Raw genomic sequence first — 25,514 nt, 5'->3', positions numbered from 1 at the left:
TATTCAGCCTCTTTGCTCCCTTACTCTTTCCCACAGACTGCTTGGTGCAGTGGCTTTTACCCAGCCCAAGTCCTGCCATCCTGAGTATGCTCTGAAAACAGCACTGAAGAGAAGATGACAGCCCGTCATCTTGTGGGACAGGACAGCATTCACCATGGATACAGCATTTGCTTTTTACGTTCCAAAACAAGCAACATTATTTTTGATTGTGTTTTATCATTACACCAGCATGCGAGCTTTCCTTCTTCCCCCACTGAGAGAGGCATCCTACTTAAAATGAGATGTGTTCCTGATCCTTTCAGTTCCCTTGGTTATGTAAAGCAGAACCTCCTTCCAAACTCTACTTCACACTCAAACCAGGAGGAGCAACATGACTCACATCCTTGCACTTACGGCGCAACTCTGTCAGGCCTGGGAAACGTTCCTGGGCTGCATCCAGCTTCAGCAAGGGCACAAAACCTCCCTCTGCAAAAGACTCATCTCCAGCTAGCCTCACCAGCGATGGCATCTGAGGCCAGAGCAGTTCCCCTTGGGGAGGTGGCCAAAAACACACAATGTGCACAGCAGTCAGCAAAAATAAACTCTGAAGACAAACTGTCCTCCCAAGTCACATTTTCAGCAGCCCCAGCCACTTCAGAGAAGAGAAGCAACTGGGTTTTCTGGGCTTTCCTCATCCCAAAAGAAGCCTGAGGATCAAGGCTTCAAGAAGTGCAAGACTGGAAGTGAGACTGGAGAGCGCTTCAGGCAGCACCAGGGGTACCACCAAGCATTTCCTGCAGGAAATGAGTCTGAACTGCTCAAGTTATTCTTTAGGAAATACAAAATACTGCACCTCTGCCAGCTCTCAGGTTAGAAACCTGGTGAACTTGTACACCGGAATCAAGCACTACCATAGAGGCAAAGCAGCTTCCTCTGCTGTAATTCAGACAATGGTGCTACACAAAGCCTTTAAGTCCTGACCCTATGTGGGGACACACACCCATTCACTTCACTTCCCAAGGGTGCTCTCCTTCCCCACGTAACTGCAGCCAGCCCTACTACAAGTTCCTCAAAGCAGCAGCACGCAGATCCCCTTGGGTGTGCACCCAATGTCCTTGATTCCTGGTCCCACTGGGAAGGAGACCTGGTACAGCTGGATCTGCAGTTTGTTCAGATCCCTACCTTGTCCATGGAAGCCCAGCAAGTTGTTCTTCCTCTTCTTCCTCCCCTCCTGTATTCAGATTGTTTGTGAAATAGCACAGGTTCTCAGGGCATGAAGCAGTCTGGGTCACATGTGGCAGAAACCAGAACTCAGAGTAGCCACACTACCATTCCCATCTCTGCCACAAACATTTCTGGCCTATTTCTTTCTCAAGTTTTGCAGAATCTGACATTTTTTCAAATGCAACAGAAAAATAAAATTCTGCTTGCATCAGCAAGAAGGCTGGCAGAAATGGTTTCTAAAAAAATCCCCAGAGACCTGAGAGTTTAGGCCCTCAGCAATTATTAGCATTGTCACTTGAAATCCAGGAAGAAAACTAACACCAATGTGGTGCAGAAAGTGCCATTCCTTTATTCCTCACAGCACACAGGTGACATGACAAGCAAGCACACCCTCTCAGAGTTCAGGATCTACATTTGAACAGTTCTGACATGCACATGCAGTACGTTGGCATACAAATTCATTCTTCTTCAAGGACTCAGATTTGTGCTAATGTCCCTTTGGATGCCCCGTGTTACCTAGGGTGGTTGAGTGCCCACCTATTCTTCCCCTCTTTCCACCATCAGCTTTACCACCGAGACGTCTGACCCACTGCCATCCACTTTCCCCATCTGGAAGATTCCCATTGCTTTTTAGGACACAGTGAGCCACTTTTTAACAACAGTGCATGTGGAGCCCGAGGGAAATGTCCTTGCACCTTTTGAGGCAAAAGATGAAAGTATTCTATTATGTCCCCAGTGCAAAATTATTAGGAAAACAAGACCGTTCGCCCACTCAAGCTGAAACGGAAAGCTTTTAGAACTATCACTCGTGGATTCCTTTTGCTAAATTAATATACAGGTTCTTAAACTAATGTACTAATCCTATTGCTAAACAAACCAACCTATATCAGCAGGCAGCCTCAAATGCCATGCTTCTAGTCATGTAAATTTAAAATATCTATCTCATTTCCCAGACTGTATGTTGGGGGCACAATGAAACTATACAGGGGTCTCTGTGTTTATACTTTCCTTGTGCAAAAATGACTCACAAAAGTAGTCGTGCCTTCAGAACTAAAGGATTACAGAGAAAAGGAAATCAGCCATAGGAAGAGGTAGCGATGAACACCTCAACTGATGGAAACATTTAAAAGGCCTGAGGAACAGACAGAGAGCCTACATCAAAGCACTGATCTTTGAGAAAGACTTACTGCCAGTGTAGGCCACACACTGCTATGCAGTACTGGGAATCTCTCTGCTGAATTTGATGTGGAACCATCACACACTTAGTTTAAAGATTCCTGCACAATTAGTGGGAAAGACCAAAAACAAACTGAAGAGGTTAGACCTGATCACTCCCTTAACAGCTGCTCAGACAGAGTAGTTTTCCAGTTTGTTTTCCTGACAGAAAGAGCATTAGGAGAACTGAAAGCTGGAGCCAGGGCTCCACTGCAGAACATGCAGACCCTCATGACCCTCCTTCTGAGCTGCTTGGCACAATGTGGCCCATTTTCCTTAAGGCTACCCTCAGTTTATGGCGCAGGAAGGAAGGCTCCCAACCCTGAAAAAAACCTGTCCTTGCAGAAACAGTGTTTGAAAAGTCACCTTGGCAACCAAATTCCTTCCAGCGTGCATACAGAAAGCAATGACTCATGGGTTTGCCATCACTACCTGAAAACAAGGTAGTGAGGCACAGAGAAGTGTCATTGCCAGCTGCCTACCAAAGGTTTTTAAGATTTGTAAAGAAAACCAAGGGTACTACGGAGGTGGATTGCCAAAGCAGACTCCAGGGAGCCCACAGCAAAGCACAATATGGGCAGTCCAACAAGACGGCATCTGCAGAGGATAAAAACTTACATTTTCACAACAAAGAAAAATCTTTCTGCATACATACGCAAAAATGCAGATGTACTTATGTTGGTATTGCATTTTGGATGGGGAGTGGTGGGAAGAACAGAGAGATCCAATAAAATACAGTTTCTGCAAGAGCTTACACAGATAGAGCTACAGATATCTGGAATGAGGTTTACTCCAAGACCAAAAGTGATTCATGTTTACCAAAGCGGAATTTCTAACCTTAGGACTTACTAAGAGAGACAGAATAGCAAAACATTGCTAAGCTTTTTGACAGTGCCTTGTAGGTTTGTATTTTAAGAGATTTTTCCCAAAATACTGTGTCCATTCCTGCTAATAAGATTACATTTGACTTTATTCTCCTTTGAGAAACGTGAGAAATCAGTAGTCAATACTTTCTGCACCATTGGATCATGTAAGATCTCAATCTGATAGTACGCTATTGCAATTTATGCAAAATTACATTAATTTGCTTATCATTTAGCCGTATATTAGTTACTAGATAACCAAGTAAGCATTGTCTATGGAAGTTTGGCATCAAAAGCAAAGAATAAAAATCCACACGAAAGCTAGGCGCACTGGAAATACTTGATTCTTCCGCTCACACAGCATCTGCTATATCTTTCCTCACCCAGAGAAAGCACCTATGTCATGAACACACACCTAAATATCTTCTCTGATCGTTATCTGAGCTTAGAATCTCAGCATTGCTGAATTTGCATGAAGTTGTCTGAAATTGTAAGCAGCAGCTTCACAGCTGGGTACTTTGATGGCACGCAGAGCACTCAGTGTGCTGCTAGCTCTGCTCACTTTCTAAGTGCTTTCTCAGCCTCTTGGAAGAGCCAGGGCTGTCCAGTCATACTTGTTATTGCATTCTCGAGGCACTGGTTTAGCAGTGACACAGCCAAACAGCCTTTCATCTCCTTGCCTAGCTTTGACAACAGGCTGATTTCCCATCTCCATTTCTCCATTTCAGTCCTCAGCTTCTGAAGAGTTCCCTTAATGGGACAGCACATGAATGCTTCAGTTTTTATCAAAAATGCTATCCTTCACTTCAATTTTGTACCTTATGTAAGTCATACACAAGAGTTTTAGACATAACTGATGTTTGTTCATGTGTTCTGTGAACACATTTGCATGCTTACAATAGCTGCATTTTAACTACAGATATTTTTCTCAAAATACCCTTCAGAGAACCTCATTTTACACCGCATTTTTGTCAGTGCTGAGGCAGAGCTTAATGGATTGTTGGGAAAGGAAAGAGGGCAAATAATGGGGAAGATGGGGAAAAATAAGTACTTAAAGATGCTCATGGGAACTGAAAAAGCACAGAGAATCAAGTTTCCAAGGTAGAAATATTTCACCACCACTGCAGCCCTGCAAGCAGAGCAGCTAAGGAAGGATGCACAAGACCAATACCTAGGATGAGTTGCACAGTTCTTTCCTGTTCCTCAGCAACACACGCGACACATTATGTATGTAGTCTCACCTTCTCCCTTCCTTTACCAGGGAATATATTTCAAGGGTTAGTTGGTTCATTTGTTGAAGCACTGAGTTTTTCCCATTCTCCTGATCCAGGTTTAGCATCTGCAGCAGTTTTTCCTCCCTCTACTGAGAAGGTCAAGTGAAAAAGACAGGACGTGGAGGAGATGCAGACAGAGTATTACCTGCAATTATTTCTGTCGAGTGCACACTGAAATCAGAAAGGACAGCATTCACCATGCAACTCTGCAGAACATCTGTCTGGAGGAACTCTGCCTTACCTGAATGCCAATTCATGAGGGTGCAGCTGCTAGAAAGAGCTGCACCATAACCTTTTCTCAGAAGGGGACTGAAGATAAGAAGCAGCAGGAGATTCAGGGCTAAGCCCTTCCTGCACTGCTAAGCAGAGGCAGCAGTATGCTTTATTTGACATGAAGAATTGTGAAAAGAAGGAGGAAATAAAACAATCACATAGCTAAACATACAAAACTCAAGACAAAGCTGCACCTTCAATTCTCTCTCTGCATCTATTTCTATGTACACGCACATAAAGGTGTAAAAAGAGATGTTATTTCTCCAGGAACATGCAGCTTAAGATTCCCAGATTCCTTCAGAGGCCAGAAGAGCCGCTCTGACCCTTCTCCACAAGGAATTTACCAGAGAAGCACAATAGCAAAGTGAAGCTGTCAGAACAAGCCACGCATTTAAGTGTGACGCAGAGTAATTGTGACAGCACTGGCATCCCTGGGCTGAGAGAGTTCGGGGTCAGTCAGTGTTTTCCATAGTGCACAGTGCCACTGAATGAAGCCCTCTCTCCATACACGGGCACGCTGCAGCTCAGCATGGGTTATGCTAACACCCTGATAATAGGTAGTAAATTCCTCCCCCTGCTTGGGAAAACCTGTTAATCTGGTACACAGTCCAAAGTAGCACATTTTAAATTCCAACTCATTCAGTATTTAAGGAAATATGAACAGAGATTTAAGAACTACCAAAACCCCTTTGTTTTTATGCTCTTTGCTTTAACTCATTCACTTGGAAAACGCAATGCTGCAAAACAAAACAATTACAAAGTCTTTTCCCCATCCTCTTTGACAATTCTTCACAACCAATGCACGTTTGCAAATGGAATTTCAGGCAGTTTTTCATTAGGAAATGTGAATTGGGAACAATTCTGTAAAAGAAAAAAACATCTCTAAGATTCTCCCACAGTAACCAGACATCCTGCAGCACAACTCCCACCAGGCACCTTATACACAGACAGAAGTTACTGCATTATGCAACTGGACTGGAAAACAATTACACAAAGCTGTATATAAACATAAACAGTATTTCTCCAAAGGGAGAAAGCTACACAGCAACCTGCTTTATAAATGGTATTTCTAACAATAAACCCCTACACCCTTCCCCAAGCAATGAACAAGCTTAGCGTGCATTTTACAGCTACTTCCAATCTCAGAATCTAAATTTCTCCCAGCATTCATGTCCTATAAGTCAAGTACTGGCCAGCCCTCTCCATACAGAGCACAATGTACCACAAGCACTGAGGTCTTCAACTCTATAGCCTACCTGCTATACTGTGGGATATTCTGACTTACAGATTTGAAAATTCTTCTGGCTGGGTTGTCCTGTTGGCCAAGACTGGGCACAATCAGTACGCAGAGAGGAAGACTGGCTGGTTACAACAACTGCATGCTTGCAGCTGAACACCAGGCTCTTGCAACACCACAACTGTGCTGATTTGAACAGCAACATAATAGGCTAGCCAAACCCCTCTGTAGGTCTAAGGGAGGTGCAGGACTCCAAGCAGAGCAGAGGCCACAGGAAGGAAAGACAAATTTATTTATTTGTACCTTCTGTAACACAAGGCCTGGCTGAGGAAGGTACTTCACAGCAACCAATTGCTCAACTTCCCACTCAAGTCAATCCCTGAGGTGAAGGCAAACAGTGCATACATGCACACAGTGATAATTCAGCTGGTAGGTGGCAAACATTATTGCAGTGACACACTGTTACATAATTAATATATTAACTACTTTGACTGCTGAGTGCACAGTGATCAATACTTAATCATATTCCCAGGCTATACAATGTCAGTCAAAAATTGAATTGAGTAGACAGTGCAGATACATAACTTCAGGGTATAAAACAAATCCATTCCAAGAGCAGCACCAAGCGGCACTTACACAGAGCACGTGCAGAGCAGAGACCAGATCACATCTCAGATGTCTTCACAGTAAAGGAGGAAGCAGAACTTAGCCATGAGGGTCAGAAGAATGTCAAAACTGACTGAAAGTATAGGCTCAAGTGACTGAAAGATAAGGATGAAGCTCTTGTGCTTAGAGAAGGAAGAGGAAAGCAATAACAGTTAGGGAAGGAGCATTACATGAAGTAAGATATCCACAAGGCACCAGCCGGGTGACAAGAGGCTGTCTGCTCAGACTCTTCCTTTCCACAGGGCACATGAGGAACAGATAAGGTAAGGTTTACACCCTTCTTTCATTAGCTGTTAAGGAATAAGTAATTACAGGCAAAACTGAATGCACAGAAGAGCTGGGGAAAGATAAGTTTCTTTCCCCCTCCATCATTTCTTCAGTCTCTAGTTTGCTACAGGGATATCAAATACTTTACCCAAGCACCTGGCCTTTCAGAAATAGATGTGTTCCAGCCAATCAGTGCTCTTCAGAAAAATCTGAACCAACTAATTCTTCAACAGGGCAGATATCCCAAAAATAACATCCAAACCTGATCTCTGCATCTCAGCCATTCTCTGTGGCAGTCACTGCTTCAGAGGCAATGGGAAACACAGATTTGAACATGCACAAATTAAAGTGGACTGACTGTAATTTACTCCTCCAGCCCTCCCTACTTGACAAATATCCAGAAGTAAAACACACAGAGGAGGTCTCTGTGTCTTTAAGCAGGAAAGGAAACACATGGGTAAAACTGCAGGAAATCCTATGATAACTCTTGAAACATTCTGTTTCCCTGTGTTTTCATGTGAGATTCATGAAATTAGCCCCTGACGCCTGCACTATTTTTCAGCAGAGAGTCCTGCCCCAAATGTTGCAATTTAGAGAGAAGGAAGGGGATTTGTCAAGTGGCCCTGACTGAAAGTACTCCTTTAATGCTGTCACAGCCAGTAGCTATCTCAGGATGCCTTTCCACCATGGCTGTCCTTTCAAAAGTGGACACTTAATCAGCAGGAAAAACTACTTTCTCTTCTTGGCCTCTGGCTCAGTCTGCCACTAAGCTTCAATAATGGAAGCAGAGATCATAGAGTCTTAAAGGTTCAAAAAGACCACCTAGTCCAACCATCAACCCATCCCTGCCATGCCCACTAAACCATGTCTCTCAGTGCTACATCTCAACATTTCTTGAATACTTCCAGTGACTGCACCACTTCCCTGGGCAGCCTGCACCAATACATAACCAATCTTTCTGAGAAATTTTTCCTAATATACAACCTCAATTTCCTCTGGCACAACTTGAGGCCACCACCTCCCTTTCTATCACTGTTACCAGGGAGAAGAGGCCAATCCCCACCTCACCACAACCTCTTTTCAGGCAGCTGTAGAGAGCGATAAAGTCCTTCCTTCTCTGAACAACCCAGTTCGCTCAGCTGCTCCTCATTAGACTTGTGCTCCAGATCTGTCTCAGCTTCATTGCCTTTCTCTGGACACGCTCCAGGGACTCAATGTCTTCCTTGCAGTGAGCGGTCCAATACTGAATACAGCACTCAAGGTGCAGCCTCACCTGAGCTGAGTACAGGGGAACGATCACTTCCCTGCTCCTGCTGGCTGCACTATTTCTGATACAAGCCAGGATGCTGTGGGCCTTCTTGGACACCTGGGCACACTGCTGGCTCATGTTCAGCCAGCTGTTGTAACACGCTCAGATCCTTTTCCTCTACACAGTTCTTCAGACACTCTGTCCCAAGCCTGTAGCAATATACGGGGTTATTTTGCTCAAAAACTTGGTCTTGCTGAAACTCATATCGTTGGCCTCAGCCCACAGTCTGTCCAAATCCTTCTGTAAGGCCTTCCTACCCTCAGGCAGATCGATGCTTCCTTCCAACTTGGTGTCATCTGAAAACTTACTAAGGGTATACTCAACCCCCTAATCCAGATCACCAATAGATATTAATATTGTGGCTATTGATGACTACAAGCTGTCCAGAAGGGACAGGTGAGAAAGGAGGTGAGGAGGCATTGCCCTCTACATCAGAGAAGGAATAGAGTGTGAAGAGCTGTCTCTAAAGAATGACCATGAGTAAGACAAAAGCCTATCAGTGAGAGTTACAGAGGCAATAAAGGGAGTGCTATGGCTGGGGTCTACTACTGATTAAAACTTCTTCCTCCAGCTACAGGAGGCATCACAGGCTCTCATCCTGCTGGAGTCCCCAGTGGGACTCCAACCACCCTGACATCTGCTGGAGAAGTAGCACGGTAAGCTGTAGGCAATCCAGGAGGCTCCTGGAATGCATCAAGAATAACTTCCTGAGCCAGGTAATAGACAGCCCCAACAGGGGGCTGCAATGCTGGACCTGTTGTACACCAGTGTGAGTGAACTGATTGATGGCATCAGGATTGGAGGCTGCCTGGGCTGTAGTGACCATGAGATGGAGGAGTTCACACTTCTGAGGGATATGGGACAAAGAGTAAAATCAGAAAGCTTAGTTTTAGGAAAGCCAAATTCCAGCTCTTTAGAGACTTCGTCAACAAAACCCCCTGGGAATCTGACCTTAAAGACAAGGGAGCGGAGCAGAGCTGGCAGGTCTTTAAGGAAGCTTTCCTTAGGGCACAAGAGCTCTCCATACCCAGGTATAGAAAGTCAGGAAAGGAAAGCAAGATACCAGCACGGCTGAACTCTACCCAGTTCTCTACCTAGTAAAGGGTGTAGCTGTCCAAGCCACAGACTGCCAGCTTCTCCAGGAGAATAGTTATGGGAGACAGAGTGACAAGGAAGCTAAAAGTCAACTTCTTTGTTTTTCTACCCCAGAACATCTCCCATTAAACAGAAACAGCGCTTAAGACTCTATCAACCTGGGCTTCCACCAACCTGTTTTGCCAGAAAAACATGTCAGGCAAGAGACAAAAAGCCTGCAGAGCACGCAGCTACACCTAAGGTGTGTAAACCTCAGCCTCTGCTAGACTTTTGTGTGCATTGAGGAAGGAGCCTTGACTCAAAAAACTCTCCATTCAGTGCATGTGATTTCTTGGCATACAGCCTTCCACAGCATGCTTGTATATAGTTCTTGTTTCCAGCATGCCACTTAATATGCCAGTGCCCTACCTACTGTTAACAAGTTTGCTCCCCTCAAGAAGCAGATGTCCATCAGCAAAGCAAAACCACTTGCTTCTACACAAAACTCAGAGACCCAGCATTCACATTAAAAATCAGAATAACTTATGAACAACACAAATGCGAGAGAGCTGCTTTACATCTTCAGCATGACTTTCACAGACTTTCCAGCAAGTCTATGAAAAATGCAGGACTGCCTATTCTGATACATTCCTCAAGACCTGCTGGGAGGCTCACTGGTAACTTGGAGATCAGGGAACAGATAGACAAGGCACTGACTGCTCCAGGAACACAATATTGGATTGCTGATCTCTAATGGAACTAGAGAAAAAAAAAAAATCAACTGTGATCGACTGCTCTGTTAATGACAGAGACAGGGCTGTTTCCTCTGGGAAGATTGACATGCAACATGAAGCAGTATCAATACCAGCAGCACATGACACTTGGAAACTTGGCACAGAGACAACAGCAGGCAGTCTCTAGGAGAGCGCAGATCAGGGTGAGGGGAAACAAGAGCTTAGCTTACCGAAGAGCTTGCTGCAGTCCCAACACTCCTCTACCATGCCTCCCGCACAGCCTCCTACCCTAGTTCTGGTGTGCCCCTGCCATGAGAAAACATAGCTCACTTCCACTCGGGTTCTCAGCTGGGCAAGCTGATGCAAACCAAGACTGCAGCAGGTACAGAAGACCACACAGTCAGGAGAAAGCCACCTCACTATCAGCAGTAGCAAGTTGTTTTGAGATTGTTGAACTGATCATTCAGAGGTCATCCAAGAAATAAGAAGCATCTATCATGTGTTTGAGATAGAAGAGAAAATGTATCAGTAGCATCCTGACCACAGGCCAACAGTTGTCATTATTCCAGCCTGACATGAATGAACACATGAGCATTCCACATCCCCTGGCTGGGTTCACAAGGGAGGACAGAAGGAACTTCTGCAGAAACACTCATAGCTCACAGGATTCTGCAGTTGGCAATACCTACAGCCTTCTATTTCCTCAAGCTCACTACTTTGTTTTTCACTCCAGTTACTATGCACTGGAAGCTGTACGCACTCAATTATAACAAAGTAATAACCAGTGCATTGAAATAAGTCAATACTTGGCATGGAAGAAGGAACACAATCAGAGGCAGGGAACTAGCAAGAGCTGACATGACACCACAGCTTCATTTCCCATCCAGACTCACACGCTCTCTATTTTGACTCCAGAAGAGTCACACTGCTAGGCCACAATGAGAGTTAAGAAGAGGGGAGCATCTGGCAGAGGAATCCTAAAAGGACAACCTGAATGCATGCTCTAAACAGAGAGCTTTTGGGAATGATACCTGACCTTATCTCCCAGATCAATCTTATCTCCTCCCTTTCTTCTTCCTCAGTCATTCATTCCTTCCATCAGCAAGCCAAGGTATACTTCATGCAGACCCCTACTACACGCTACCTGAGCATCTCACATGCAAAGTCTTCAAAGATACATGCAGAGGTGAAGACCCTCTGCCCTGCAAAGGCAGAACACACAGGAGAGGACTGAAAGTTTTAGTGTGCTTCAGAAATTGTCATAAGGCAAGTAAGAAAGTACAGGCAGACAGCCACAGCAACCCAAGGTTTTGCAGTGTGCTGAGACTGAGCATCAGAACTGCATTTACCAGAATCACTGTGTGGACCAGCGCTCTGTTAGTTAGGTCAGGCAGCTCCCTGTTCCTAACAAACCCTCTGTGCTGAAATCCACATAAGCCCACATAAAACTGGGATAACAAGTTGGGAGTTTGCGATTAATCAAGCTAGCAAAGAATGATATTAAAGAGAAGGTGAAATTGAAGGGTATGTCCTCCTTCTAGCTATACAGTAGAGCAAGACTGAGCAGTGTGGTATGTTCAACATTATTACCACACCAAAATGGCCATAACATTTAATCAAACCTGAACTGTTGCAAAAATCCTGCCACGCACTGGCAGGAAATCTCTTATTGCTGCAGCTCTCATGCTGGCATGACGCATCATGTCAGGGCTGGGGAAGAAGGGAAGACATTGCAGAAGATCTCTTCCTTCAGGTCAAGGCTTGCCACAGGACTGCTCACCTCAAGTCACTGAAAACACCCTTCCCTTCAAGTAAGTTGCATATGCAAGCAAGAACTAGTTATATCATATTGAAACTGTTATGTAAATATCTTAATATCTACAAAATAAAAGATACCAGGAGAAAAGCTTTATTCAACATTGCTCTCTGTTTTTTTGGTAAACAGGTACATCTGACCAATCGATGGAGCATTTACAGGATAGCCCACAATTTGTTAATGCTGTTCTGTAATCTTTATCTTACAATACAGATTCCACATCCTGTCTACTGCAAATCCAGCACAAGATTCTGACCTTTTCTACAATGGAAGTTAGAAGTACCTATTTTTGTATTTGTCGTCACCCTGTAGAACTAAGAGCATAAGAAGGAAATTACTAATTGCACAATAAATTATCAACTGTTTTGACAGGACAAGAAGCAACGGGCATAAACTGAAGCACAGAAAGTTCCATCTGAGGAAACAGTTTTTCCACAGTGCAGGCGGCTGAGCACCGGCACAGCTCACCCTGAGATGCTGGAGAGTGTCACTTCTTGGAGATGCTCAAAAGCTGTCTGATCTAAGTCAAACACTGACTTCAGCTCAATCCACAGCGCTGACCAAGATGCTCTGGGTAAATGGCTATGGGATTGCAAAAAGTTCCTAGGATACAGGAAGGGCCACACTCGGACATTTACCAGACTCATCCTTTGCTTGGGCAAAGGGACAGGACGCATGTTCTTCTGTGCAGGTTGACAGGAACCTCTGGTGTCTGATCCTGGCTGGGACCAAATAACAAAGAAGCTTGCCTCGCTTCTTACAGAAAGGCAGTATTCTTACATTTTTGTACTTGAGTTTGTGTCGCCAACAAACGCCTAGCGTGTTCAGCAAATTTCTTCCCATGTTCTTTTTTCCTTGTTAATTAGTTCTATGACAGACCTGAAGGCTAGCAGGAAGTGCAAGGAGAGAAGAAAGCAAGTGCATTCTAATAACTGCAAAACGGACTGGGAAGATTAAGTGATGTTCAGGTACAAATAGAACTGAGGAAAGAAGCCCAAAGCCTACTCTGTACCCTCAACATCCTTTAAACCAGCTCCTCTTGATTCCAATAGCCCTGCCATAGAACTGCATTGAAGTCAATTTTGCAAAATCAGATTATTAACACTTTTCGTTTCAGTTTTTAAAATTGTACTAGGAATAAAATGACAATGTTATGATTATATAGACAAACAGCACAATTACCACAGGAATGTAGCTTTCTGCAACTTCAAGATACAAAAAAAGCCACTGGATTTGTGGTTTAAGGGGAATATCTGGCATTTGTGCAGGCTCTTTGCAGTGCACAGAGCATCAGTGCTACAATGTGCATGGCTACATACCTCCTGTTGCAAAGACAGACATCACTACAGTGTAAAAGTGGTAGAATAGATGAGAACACTAAATGTCATATATCCTCTTGTGCACCTCTCTTGGAATCTTTGCTCACCCTTAAACCAGCATCTTCTATTTCCAATTTGTTTCTGGCACATATTTCATTGGAAGAGACTAGGAATGAGTCTAATTTCTGTACATCTCTGTAACAATTGTATTCACTAAACTTCCTCAGCTCCTCCTTTCTCAAATAGTCATCTTTTACAGGCAAATGAGCTCTGATTCGTTTAATCATCACTCATATTCCACGTCTTTACCATCCGTGCTGAAAGGCTGAACCACAGATAAACAAGAATGCTCTGAAATGATTGCATTTGACTGCAAATGCCGTTATTAATTCAGATCTCCAGACTGGCTTTTTTTGTCCCTGTGCCAAAGATGATCCCCGATGTCACCTTCTACAAGCTTACAGCCTCAAGTACTCAGGCAATGTCTATGCACCAGTGGAAACAGAAGCAAGAGAAATGCTTCTTCTAGAGATACTTCTTTACTGTCCTTATCAGTATTCATGAAGCAATTGCTTTGAATCTTCCTTAGAGCTCATTATGACCACAACAAAAATTCCACTGGGTTATTTTGATTAATTCTGACAGATTCCTTTGGATGTCTGTTCTTAGGTTTCCTTCATTATGGTTTCTTTTTCTCACTCTTCACATGCCACACATTGACAGGGAAATGAAAACAATTATCAGATGCCAGAGCTTGCCCTTGATTTTTAAGTCTTTGTGGTAGATTAGTGTGCTGTGCTCCTCCCATCTCCACGCTGTCCTATCTATTGCACAACCATGCGTCAAGGAGTTAATCCAGCCATCTGCAGCTGTCAGTGCTGCTGCACACCAGGAAACCCAAGCACCTAACAGTTGAGAGCACAAAGTGAACACAAAGGGCAACTATAAGCTCTGCTACTGGACAGCCATACATTAAATGTAATCACATTAACTCCTTTTACATGATGGTCTGCTCAGTCAACATACACGAGATAATTTTGGCCCTAGACATGGAGAAGAACTTGACACTCAGCCTGTATGATGGCTGCAGACTTTCATCACTTATATAATCTAAGCACTGTTAGATCCTGTTTTTATCAGTTGGTTCCCACACCATTTGCATTCTAAGTGGCTGCAAATACAGGACTGTATCGCTGACATAAATATAAAGAAAGAAGGAGGATGAAAGTATCCAGGCAAACCTTCCCAAATGATTTGTAAAGGTACATCTTTGATATCCAACCCTCAGCTCATTGCTCAGCTTTGCCTACAAGCAGTGAGGCAAAAAGCAACACACAAAAGTAGTCGTGCACAACGCTGCTGGCACCTCATTACCTCCTTCCTGGTTTTGGAGCACCTAAAACAGATCTTAAAATTGGAAAGCATTCAAAGATGCTGCTAAAGAAAAATCTCTTGGGAAGTACAAAGCAAGTAATTCATACCGCTTCAGTCTGCTTCTGACTGGAAATACCAAAAGCCCGTACAGGACAAATGTGATCCATTTTCTGCATTAAGATCATATGATCATAATAGCCCTTTAGCCATGAAAAGGTCTAACTAATTCAAGTAATCAAAGTGACAGAGTTCTGTTGCTTTTTTCTTGTTGTTGTTGTTGTTGCTGATTATGCAGCTCAATGAGCCTAATCCATAATCTTTTCATCCAGGTAAACTGAAATTCATTATAAAAACACTCAAATCAAAAGGTGCCCAACACTTGCAGTCTCCTTCCCTCTTCATGCACTGCAAGCAGAACTGGTCTAAATGCTGCTTCACCACCTCTTTCAGTCTCTGACATTTCCTACTGCAGCTGGTTTAATGCTGTCTCAACTGCTCTTCCGCTTCAGCAAACAATTCAGAGTTCCCAAAAGCCCTGAGGCACTAATGCAATCACCAGCTCTGCCATCTTATGCAGGACGCTGCAGCTGGGTACAGCCCAGACTGATATTCCCCTTCTGCCTTGCAGCCCTGAAGCAGGGCCCAGCCCAGAGACAAACCTTAGCAGACACCTCCTACAGCCTTCTTCAACTCCTGCCAAAGCTGGACCTTGCAACCCTGCTGGGTGCACATCATTTTTTCCATAATTATTTTCACATAAAACAATTTCCTTTCTTCAAATAAGTTTTAAATTAGAGCATGCTTCTCTGATCAAATACACCTGTTCAGATCATTTAAACGAAGATTAAATTCTAAAAAAAAAAAAAGAAGAAGAAGAAGAAGAAAAATGAAGATATGGGCCCTCTAGGAGAAAGGGAAACTAACATTTTCTCTGTATCGTCACCTCTCCCCCTTTCCTTCATTTGAACTTGCAAGACAGGATCCATTACCCGTTCTGGAATGACATTCTGATGGCAGAATCTATTTTAAAAATAAAAATGGCAGGGCTCCATCGCATTGTATTTCATGCTGTCAAGTAGCAGGCAAAGACAATACAAGCCTCAATGAATGGCATACACTACAGCCCAGACTTTATAACACACTGGTGTTAACATGAAGCTCTCACCACAGCTCCATTATACCATCTACTCTCCCTGATGAGCTCAGTAACGATGGAAGAAAACTGCTGAAGGAATACTCATGTTACTTTAAGAAAGCAAGGGGTGAGGAAGGATGAAAGCAGAGTAAGTTCTTAAGTTCTTATCCGACACACTCTCAGCTTTCAGGGCTACCAGACATTTAGCACTGCCTTCATCTTCACAGCACCAAAACACAGAGCTGTGAGTCGCCTGTCACTCACGATGGCTTCAGGAAGACACCACCCTGCACTGTGCTCATCACTCCATGCTCACAGAGCAATGCTGTCCTGTACAACGCATGCAGGCACACTCACTGACTCCAGACAAACCCAAGGAATTCATTCAGATGGAACCATCTCTGTAAGGAAAGCTTTCCTAGAACCAAAAAAACCACACTTTCCCAAATGACTGTCTTGCAATACTTGCAATACCATGTGCAAAACACAGCCACTGACAACACAGCCTTCCCAGCAAAATATCTGGTAAGTTCTTAAAAAAAAGAGAGACTTCCTTTCATTAAAAAAAAAAAAAGCCAGCATAAAATCATTTCATATTGCTTTGATTGCACTGGAGACACTGGCATGAAGAGCACTTCTTCGTGGTGATGAGGACTGCTGAAACAAGCACTGTCTGTGGATTTTCTTATATGGACCAAATAGTCGAACAGGTTTAGACACCGTGCACCTACAGACTCATCACTGGAGTAAGACTGAATTTAAGCTCTTATATCTTATTAACAGGATATTAATTTTTATCTCATGTTCCAAGAGCTGCCCAGCATACGCCGTGCTTTCTGGCTTTGTTCATCTTCCTTTTCCTGACACAGAACAATCCATTAGTCCTACCTTTGCTGAGGTGTCACAGCTAAGACATGAATAAATGCCAGCTTTTTAGTGGAGTGCAACCCAAAAGCACAATCTTCTCCAGGAAGAGGACCGATCCAAACTGCTGCGCTAGGAACAATGCTTGCCAGTATCAAGAAGGCTGCTCCATTTGCAAGGTCTGTGGACTTGAATATCTCTACCCTTTAAAGCACTGTAAGACGGAGCTGAGCAGCCAAGCACTCTGCCAGGGTTCTCCACCCACCCGAGGGACACATAGCCCCTAAAACACACAGAGGGACCTGCAACTTGAGCCCCAGCAGAGCATGTGAAGACATATCCCTTACGATAAGAGAGGGATGGAAATCTGCAGAACACCGTGCAAACACCCAGAACATTCTGGAAGAGACAGAAGGTTGTCAAATCCCCACTGCCAGCTCTCACGTGTGGTCTGCCATTCTAAGCCTAGAAGCTGCAGAGAAAAAAAGATTTACCAAAGGTTTTCAAGACAAAATCTATTTGTACATCCTCTGAAATATTCATTTTCTTCTAGTGAATGTAGTTTGCTTCCACTGAGAACCTTGCAAAATCACAGCCATCTGTTGGAACAATGGTTGATGCTGATAAAAACAGAAAAAATCATTTTTCCTGCTATTCCAGCTGCCCCAAACCAACTCACTCCCCCCAGAGAGGTTACCAGTGTGCAAAATATTGCTAATAAACAAAACACATGCTGGAGATGTTCGCTTCTAGCCAGGACTTCCACACAGCTCTTTTTAAAGCCAGAAACACGTTACCTGCAAAAGCTAAAACAGGGCTACAGCCTTCTATAAAATACAGGGGAGAGAGGAGGGGCACTAGCAGATCTCATGTAAAGATTACTTTTAGCTGAAAAAAAGAGTCTGGCTCTTTAACATTTTCTTCAAGCAGAAAAAGGTGGCGGCAGCAGCTGGGGTACAGAAATAAATCAATAGATCCCTACGGACATATAAGTCATATAAGAATTAGGCTGAGAGAAAAACAAGTTAGCAGTGAAGCATTCCTTTGGATGCTTCTCCACATACAGTGTAGTCTTGTGGTTTATCCTACAGAAGCTCCATCTCCTTTGAGCTGGCAGCATTTAGAAGCTTCAAGAAGCAGATTTTACTATCAGTGTTCTGTGATCCTTCATACTGGGCAATGTTTTCATATAAACAGCATTGCTTTATAAACTCATTACATTTGGAAAAACTGAAGGAAAAAGTGGAAAAATTTGCTTTGCATCCTGCAGAGCAAAAAAATATTATTCAAAAATATAAAGCTGACCTAGAAAAAGGAGGAGTTATTCTACTGCCCTCTAATGAGCACATCTAACAACTCAAACAGAGCACTCTCAGAGAGATGATCTGCTCTGCCAAAGGCATGCCCTGTTCTGCTACAGAGCTGTCAGCAATGAGGTCACAAATGCAGCAAGATCTACAGACATACGGGAGAAACACCTGGATAGATCCAAGACCTTTTCTGTATTTTCCCAACTTTAACTAGAGTATATGAGCACATCTGGTTCTGTTCTCCTTTCCCAAAGAGAGGGAGAAAGGGAGAAACACCAACCTTCAGGACCCAAGCAAGTATACCAGCAAGTCACCTTTGCAACTTCCATGACCAAAACATTCACAATAGAGAGATGGCAAAGGCAACTGTCCTTCAGTTCCAATCCACTTTGAAGGCTGCAATGTGGCACAGGAGATACCGAGGCTTTCAAAGAACAGATCACTAAGAGTAGGCTGGAGAGGTCACGGCTACAAAATATCTATTACCTGACTAAATCATTAAGTGCAGGTATAACATAAACATAGAAGAATGTCCTTCTTCAACAGCTGTCTCCACTAATGAAAAGTGAGTCACAGGCAGGGAACTCAGTTCCTCATGCAAAGGTCTCTGTCAGTCTGCACATTCCATTTTGTGATCCTTCAACATTCAGTTAAAAGAGCAAGTGAGGAGGGCTGAGGAACAGCATAGAGCAACACTTCAGCCTAGTACTGAATTCAATCATAACAGCTACAGTCATATAGTGGATTGAGCCTACTGCCAGGCACCAACTCAGGTGCTCTCCCTGTTTCAACAGTGAAGGGGAGAGAAAATAAGATGGAGAAGTTGCACATTCCAACCCAAAGGAGGGCTGTGGTAAAGACAGGAAAGTCACTTATCACTTATAGACACTGTCTGTGGCTCCTTGGAGCTGGCTGAGTCCAGGCCTCCTCCTGTGAGGTTCCTCTGCAAGCAAAACCTTGCCACCTACAACCAACACAGGGAAGGAGGCCAACACCCTCTATTCTGGAGGAAGAAGAGACATGAAGTTATAATAACCCCATATAAACAGAATCTATCAAAGCATCCTGTGCATCTGCTGCAGCAGAGGACATGTAAACCAAGCCCTAGATGGAGAACCAATAACAAGAGCCGTGAGTGGCAGCCGAAAGCATCACTGAGAATCAGTTCAAAGTGCTAATGAATAAAGTAACTTGAACTCAGAATCATGGTTTCTGCCAGCAGATTTCCTGCAGTCTGGAAGAGACATTGTGTAACTCTGTTGGCTGGTATACCGGTACTTTTTTACTTGAAATACATTGTAAAATAGCTCCTGCACACACAGACACAGCCTGTATCTGCAGCAGCTAAGAAATGTCTTACCCATGCTAGAGAAGGCCTTTCCCCGTTTCGTAAGAACATCCAGTGACCTGAATTTACAAATAATCTTTCTTTCAAAAGGAATTTGAAGAAAACAGATGTAAACAAAAATGAGTAAAAATAACTAGGAAATGCACCAGAAGTAAATCAGCTCAAAGCACAGACATACACAGCCATGTACAGCATGAATGTCCAAAATAACTCGGAAGCCCAAATTCTTTAAGCAGATCTATTGACTACACACATGGCTCTCGCATGCAATCAAGCAAGCAGTGCTAGTGGGCCAGGAAGGGAGTTGGCCTCTCTCATTTTCCTTGCAGTATCCTGCCAGACCCTCTGAAACACCTTGCTTCACTGTAATTATTGCCAATATCACTACACTTAATGCCTTCCAGAGTACCTTCAAGCTGACTCTCTGCCTGAACATCTGCACATTCTTCTGCATAACTCACGTCCTGCAGTCAGCTTCATGGCATACTTGTAACACTGCCAGTTCAATAAAAATCTGCCCAAATTACCATTCCAAACTACCCAGAATATTTCTGAACTCACTGTATTTAATCCTTCTGCATTTTCATTTCCTACATTTGGCTTAGACCACGTCCATCGAGATTCACAGCACAAAAAACTCCCTCTATTAAAAATCAAGGAAACAAAACCCTTTCTTTCTTTCCATAAGCCAACTGACTAAAAAGCTAAACCCAAATGCTGCGCCATTACCAGTTATACCACATATGATCATCAGTAATGGCACTTCTGGACAAAGTCAACGGACAAACAGACTTCAAGCTGTTGCACTCATCCAGTGTAAAGAAAATCTTCCCCATAAATTGTTCACAAATAGTCTTTTATTATCTCTGTATTCCAAGGATCCCTGAGCAGAATGGATCTCAGCACAGAAACCAGCACTATGTACCTTTTTTTTTTTTTTTTTAATAGTGTGCATTGCAATTTAGGTGGACTGAGGGAGAAAGAAAGCTCCACATGAGTATTAAGTTTTCCCATAATTATAACTTATGAGCCATCAGTAGGGTAACTGAAGGATTACAGAGTGCCCCTGTTAATTGACTACACTAAAACAAAACAAACAAATCTACTTAGGCAGGGAGACTGTTCCATTAAAGGATAACTTACATACAATAATACCATGGATCCCAGACTTAGTCTGAATTACAGACATCAGCTCTTGAGAATTCTATTGTTAAATACACAGCTCATAATTCAGGTAAGACCTACACTGGCAAAGCAGACATTTATCTCTAGTAATCCAGCCATCTGATTTATACAGATGGCAATCTTAGCACAGAAGACCCTTGAAAGAATACCCAAGCAGAATAATGTTCCTCACATGGACATTTCCCAGTTGCATTATCAGAAGAAAGAGGAGACTGATTTTGAGATGATGCTCAAAAGCATGTCCAAGCCAGTCAGAAGGAACAACCCAGAAAAGAGACTTCCATCCATCCTTTACCAGTATCTACCAATATTCTAAGTAGAGTGTACATTAAAAATTAAACTCCCAGGGTACGGATTTCAGAAATATGTTTGACAGTTCGACACAACTCCATACCTGCCCTTGTGACAAGGGAAGAGCTCTTAACTTCCAGAGCTGTCAGTCTAGCTCTCTCCACAGTCACTCTTTCCCCCTGATGGGATTTTCTTTCTCACTTAACTCAGTGTGTAACTGTTCCAGCCATGTCCCAGGAGACAGTTTCCTTACTTGGACTCAATGTTGGGTTCTATCTTTGCCAGCAGTGCAGAACTAGGCCTCCTTTCTTTTGAAGCATTTGTAATTGTGTAACTCAATTATGCCATTAAAACAACAACACATGGATTTTTGTTGGTAACCCTCTCCAGCTCTAGTATTCTCCTAAGCAGGGTTGATTTATTTTTGTGTAACAATGTCTGACCACATTAAACTCATTATGGAGGAGAAATCCTTGCTACATTACTATCTTTTTAAAGCTTTGGGAATCATAATCCCACAGAGCAAGATGTTGCACCACATGCAAGCTGCTATGCCCATCATACCTGATCTGGATGCAACAGTCTCAATGCAGCAGAACCCCCTCGTGGCACAAGGGACTGATACTGGACCTAACAACCACACACACTGGAGCACTCAAGTCTTACAAAGGCCAGAGGATGCAGCTTCACAGCTGCTTCTTGGAGGTTTTCAAGAAAAGAGCAGATGTAGCACTGAGGGAAACAGTTTAGTGAGCATGGTGGTGATGGGTTGATGTTTGGACTAGATGATCTTGGTCTTTTCCAACCCAAATGACTCTATGGTTTTATGATTCCCCAGCAGCACAGCTTTCAGCCCTGCATCAGCTCCAACAGCCAGGCTCATCTCCCTTACATCCAGGTAACTCCTACCTTCATAGGTGGTGAATGTCACACAGTCACAGGAATCAAGCAGAAAATGCACTCAGAATGATCTGACATGTTGTGCAAACTCTGAAGACTTGTTTCAGACTCTTCCTGCTACTGACGCCCTCTTCTCCCTGAAACAGACTGCAAACATCTTGGCAGCTCCAGGCATTCTGGAAAATGTTACTGTTTGTGTAGCGATGAGTATCCATGACCACAAGCTAATTGTAGAATTGTTTTTAAAATGTTAATATTAAGAATAAGGACTTAGCCACAGCCATAGGGAAGGGAAGGGAAAAAAAATGTTAATTATTTCCATAAATATTAACACAACTGATTTCCACGGTCTGGCAAAAGGCACTCACAACATGGAAACGCTGTCTCCAGAAGTCAAAGCACTTGAAGCAGCACAGATTTCAGATGTTCATTTAGCTCTTCTCATTTAATTGCACTGACTCTAATTAAGCTGGAGTTTCACACAGCTATTTTCACAGAGGGCCTCACACAGCACAGACAATGAATTACTAAACTGATTTTAACCAGTGTGGACTTTTTCTTTAAATTATTTGTAAAGCACCAGTATCTTAAAGTTACAGTAGGATTCCCACTGTATTCCAAATTTTCACTCAAGCTACCTGCAATGGGTCACTGTCTTCAATTTCAAGCAGTCCCACGTAGTTCAGGACTTGGACAACTTGATTCTTAAAGTAGGGCCTCACTGATTTTCATCCTTTAAACCTTAGCAATAGAAGAGTCCCCTGGCCTCGAGATGATTTGTTGCAATCTACAGACTTCTGATGGAGGGTACTGCAGATTAAAATCATCTGGAGAGGCTTCTAGCCATCAGTGTCAGAGTTCCTCTCAAACACCATTCAGTTCTGTAAAGGTCTGTTTATTAGTCAGAGAGCAAAATTACCCTTACAAGGTTACCTAACTCTCTTAATGTAAGAACAGCTCCTAAAGACATAGGAAAAAAAAAAAAAAAAAGCAAAAGGATTTTTGCCAAAAACAGTGAGGTAAGAAATATAATAAATTGCCACGTCAAGAAATTTACCAAAATAAAGCCATAGTCAAAAGCAGACTGACAATAGATCTAAGGCCTGAAATGATTTAGAACTACCATCAAGCCTATAAGCCTACTAATAAAGTGGCATACTGAGTTATCAAATGTCATGGTTTTATGATTTTTGGTTATTAGTATTCCACATCATAACATCATGTAGTGCAGTAAAGAGTTAATGCTCCAGGTCTGGGTATCTGCCCCGAAAGAACTACTATATTCCCAGGGGACTGTTCACTGTTCTGTTATCATTTCCGCTCACGGGGAACAGATAAAGACCTTGGTTGGTCACCCGACACTCCCTTTTTCCTCTTTTCTACTTCTGGCTTGTGTTGGCTGCAGGTGCCATCACGTCTCAGCATTAGAGTAAGGCCCTCAGCTTCTGGACGCTCTCATTATATTTGATTTATTAGTTCCAATTCTAATTATATTGTATTATATTATATACTATATGTAATATATTTGAAAACATTCCTTCTCCAGAAGATTCACATTCTCAACTTGCTGCTGTATAAGAAATGAACTGGGCTCCATCTGCTCCATCCCAGTCAGCATTCCATCCCATTCATGCTGTTCAGAGAGTATCCTGCAGTTTGTTTCAGGCCAGTGGGGGGTACAATAACAGAAAGGTTTAGCTACAGCTCAGTTCAATGCTTGGGAGTGAACAGAGTTTTACTGACTGCACTTCTGCAAAAAGACAGAGGAACTGCTCCCTCAGACAACATGAGAAAGATGCAGGCACACAGGCAGTCATGTACAGCCATTTTTCCATTCCCAGTTATCAATCTTGGGCTGGGAAAGAGATAAAGATTATCACATTTCCTGTTTAATCCCCACTCAGCATCTCCCCTTGTCTAGGAATTTTTGCTTTCTTGTAAATTGGGTGGGGCTACTTGCACTTTCACATACATCATAGAAAAAAAAAACAGCTTAAGAAGATATGCATGTGAATGATGTCAGTTGCCAGATGCATGCTTGCAGTTTTTCTATCTCAAACTCTCTCTTTAGATCCTGTAAAAGCTCCCACTATGCTTTCTTTCTTTCCCACTTCAGATTCTCATCTTGAAAGACACAAAAAGTAAAAATCTGGATGCATAAGAATAATTTATTCCTACTGTTTGAGAAAGATTTCCATTGGTAAGAAAGACAAGAATAGCCAAAGAGGAGGAAGAGAAAGCCAGCAAAGTGAAGGTCTTCCAGCACTTTGCAGGGAGGCCCAACCAGTTTATAGGCCAGTTAAGGTCTGCAGCTCTACCTAGCACTTGTTCAGCTCTATGTGATCCATGTCAGTTAGATGCATTCAAACATCATGTGCTTTCGGTGGGAAACAGCTCCTCCAGACAGCTGGCCAGCAGTGGGCAAGGAAAAGGAATGAGGCAGCATGGTCAGGGAAGAGAGAAGTCTGCAACCAAACTTCTGCATCTTGTTCTGACACTTGTACAACTTAAAGTCTGGGGACACATCCCTGACCTGTGCAGGCTGCACAATGGGCAAAAGGAGAGAGGCAAGCAAAGGAGAGGTACACAACTTCAAATGATCAAGGCTGATCTTTATTCAAACTTTCCTTTAATGGAGTCTGGGCGTCCAGTTTCATCCAGTTCCCCAACCATGAAAGCAGGACATCCCACAGCAACATGCCAAGTAAAGGTTTTCAAAGATGTTAAAAATGGTTTCAGTGTAACACAACTGCTGAGAGCAGTGCCAACATGCTACCACTGATAGCAGCAAAAGAGAGGGCATTTCAGCATTCCCAGAATTCACAGAGACCAACGTCTGGGCAGTTAATGACAAAGACACTGATGGAGCAGGAATATCTTGCTGCTTTGGACAGCACGTCACATTTCACACACACACACAGCCACTCCTCATAGTGGCTTACTAACTTACTATCACCCTTAATCTGCAAATCTACCGTTGCCCCATCACATCAGAGAAGTGGGGAACAGGTTAAGGCAGCTACAGGCCCAGAATTAAATGCTGAAGAAAGCTGACAGCAGCAGAATCGTTAAGATCCAGCAGCTTTCCCTCTAGAGATGTACAGAATAGTCATCACAAGCAGAAGATTTAAAAACACCCTGAAGTTGCATCAAGAAAACACGGTAAAGGCTTAAAAGTGATATTCAGAAAGGATGAATTCATGAAAACAGAACAGGATGTTTTCAGTCTTTCAATTTCTAAACACTCTAAAACACCAGGAAAGAAAAAAGCAAAACAAAACTGGAAACCCAGCAGCACAAGGCCAGCACAGCACCACGCACAGGAAAGCACAGATGCTGTAGAGGCCTTAAGGAGGCTGCACAAGACAGCAGGCTGCACAGGAGGTGCAGAGAGGCCCAAAAGGTCTGCACTGATAACACTGCCAGCACCTCCAGCCTGATCATACTATGCCATATTACCAAATATCTGCTTAAAGAAGATGCACAGCATCAGCATTAGACACAACAGAAAGGGCAAACCTACACCACACTCTGTGGAGTAAAACAGCAAACATCCTCCCAACAGAAAAAACCTGCTTCTACCAGAAGCACGACTCTGACTCATACAGAGGCATTTCATGCAGAAATGTGATGAGAGGTGAGGATAGAAGAGAAAAAGCTACAAAATTCAGGGGACACAGACAAAAGAAATCCAAGGAATAGACAGCAGTGAGTTATAAGACACAAAGATTAGTATCCTGTTAGAGCTCATAAAGACTAACAGGAGACTGGCCACAAGAGCTAATCCACTGCAACAGTAACAGAAAGCCCATACATTGTAGGAGCAGCGAAGTGAAAATAGAGATGATCACATAGAT

General features: G+C 43.2%; 1 protein-coding gene across 2 annotated transcripts in view; it reads right to left on the bottom strand.

Annotated features, from left to right (window-relative positions):
• Positions 1-25,514, bottom strand: part of SLX9 (SLX9 ribosome biogenesis factor) — a 47,356-nt gene that overhangs the window by 14,302 nt on the left and 7,540 nt on the right. The gene's annotated exons all lie outside the window — the stretch shown is intronic.

This window comes from Phasianus colchicus, chromosome 7, assembly GCF_987193195.1.
Source record: "Phasianus colchicus chromosome 7, bPhaCol1.hap1.1, whole genome shotgun sequence".
In the NCBI taxonomy this organism is placed as follows: Eukaryota; Metazoa; Chordata; class Aves; order Galliformes; family Phasianidae; genus Phasianus; species Phasianus colchicus.
Note: the sequence above shows the minus strand (reverse complement) of the source record. Positions and strands in the feature narration are given on the sequence as shown.